This window comes from Triticum aestivum, chromosome 7D (genome assembly GCF_018294505.1).
Source record: "Triticum aestivum cultivar Chinese Spring chromosome 7D, IWGSC CS RefSeq v2.1, whole genome shotgun sequence".
NCBI lineage: Eukaryota > Viridiplantae > Streptophyta > Magnoliopsida > Poales > Poaceae > Triticum > Triticum aestivum.
The window spans coordinates 429,881,575-429,883,922 of NC_057814.1; positions in this window are offsets into that span (position 1 = coordinate 429,881,575).

The following is a 2,348-nucleotide window of genomic DNA, read 5'->3' on the forward strand; positions in this document are numbered from 1 at the left end:
TCGGATAGACCCAACTATGAGACGCAACGATATGTCATCTATGAGTCTCTAGTACAACATACGTTCTATGTCCTAAGACCTGAGCTAGTGCATGTACTCGGGATGGTGACAGACTTGTTTTGGGCCAACCAAATGCTACTCCGTGACTGGGTAGTTACAAGGGTAGGTTTCGGGCTTGTCCAGACCCATGTTGCGAGACATGGTCGAGCAAGATGGGATTTGCCCCTCCGATCAGGAGAGATATACTCTGGGCCCCTCGTGTGATCCGACCAGGATAAGCATGGCCATGTGACAAGGATTATGAGATAATCTGGTTTGTGGTCGGCATCACTGGAACGAGAAAGAGGTCGGGCTAGCACAAGGATCACAGACTCGCCTTGAGCCCGACAACATACATCATGTGGAAAAAGGAATGGAAGTATGATGTACAGGTTTGCCTAACCAGCTTCATAGTCTGCTTGGTGTTTGGCATGCCTTGCTAGGGGCCGCTACCAACCGAGCAGTTCGGAGGTGATCCGAACTACGACCAAGCCGGCTTGAACCTAAGGGGTCACGCGCTTAAGGGAAGGAACCTACGAGGTCAGATCCGAGGACACTGGTCGGATGTGATCTGAGTTGTGTTCAGATTCTGGCTGAGTAGACTTATGGGCTTTAGGGTTCATGCGAGGCCCAAGTGTTCAGCCCATGACGGACGCCTATATAAAGTGGGGGTGCGGCACACTCATGGAAGTGGATCGCTTCGGCGTTGTCACTAGGGTTTGTATGTGTTGCGAATAGACACCTCCACTCGCCACCGGTTGTGTGATCGGACCTAGCAGTCCGCTGCACGACGTTCCTCCTGCACGCGCAGATATTGTTAGAGGCGGTGCACTTGCGCCGCTCCGGCGAACTTGCACGTGAGAACCGACGACCGGCTGTTCGAGGGAGATCGGACGAGGAGGAGACAATCCACGCGGACGCGCTGCCCCAACTCTTCTTCCGCTGCACGGCACTGCGCGTCTAGTGGTAACGAACTGTGATCCATCTCCCATAGCATGTTCTTGGTTGTTTCGCGCGTAGGAAATTTCAATTTGCAGTCGCCGCACCCTACCGTAGAACCCAACACAGCTGATACGTCTCCAATGTATCTATACTTTTTTATTATTCCACGCTATTATATTATCTATTTTGGATGTTTTATATGCATTAATATGCTATATTATATTATTTTTGGGACTAACCTAGAGACCAGTGCCAGTTTCTGCTTTTTCCTTATTTTTAAATTTTACAGAAAAGTAATACTAAACGGAGTCCAAACGGAATAAAACTTCCACGATGATTTTTCTTGGACCAGAAGACATCCAAAGGACTTGGAGAGGGGGTCAGAAGATTCCCGAGGAGGCCACAAGCCCTCAAGGCGCGCCCTAGGGGGGCGTGCCTCCCTGGCCTGTGGGGCCCTCAAAGGTCCTCTAACCCTAATCTTTGCACTATAAATTCCCAAATATTCCCAAACCACCAGAAGTGTCCACCAAAATACTTTTCCGCTGCCCCAAGCCTCTATTCCCGTGAGATCCCATCTTGGGGCCTTCCCGACACTCCGCCGGAGGGGATTCAATCACGCAGGGTATCTACATCAACCTTGTTTCCCTTCCGATGAAGCATGAGTAGTTTACCACAGACCTACGGGTCCATAGCTAGTAGCTAGATGGCTTATTATCTCTCTTTGATCTTCAATACCATGTTCTCCTTGATGTTCTTGGAGTTCTATCCAATATAATATTCTTGTGCGGTGTGTTTGTCGAGATCCGATGAATTGTGGATTAATGAATCATATTGTCTATGAATATTATTTGAGTCTTCTCTGAACTCTTTTATGCATGATTAGATATCTTTTTATTTCTCATCGAATTATCGGTTTGGTTTGGCCAACTAGATTGGTTTTCCTTGCAATGGGAGAGGTGCTTAGTTTTGGGTTCAATCTTGTGGTGTCCTCACCAAGTGACAAAGTAGGGGTAGCAAGGCACATATTGTATTGTTGCCATCAAGGATAAAAAGATGGGGTTTTCATCATACTAGACCATGACGGCGCGTGTTGCCGCGCCAGTCGATTTTTATAATGAAATGATAGGTATTGCCACAAGTGCATAAACTGACCCGCATGTTTTGAGTAATCAAAGTTGAAAATTCTAATCAATCTAAATCAAAGGATGATAATTGTCATCAAAGAATAGTGAACTATAATCGGTCTGCAATGAAGGGGAGTGGTACTCTAAATGACACTCGAGCTGGGGTTCACATTTTCAAGATTAGGAGATTGACGTTCAACACAGTTACATAGACCACCATCGCAAGACAAGGTTAAAGTAGAC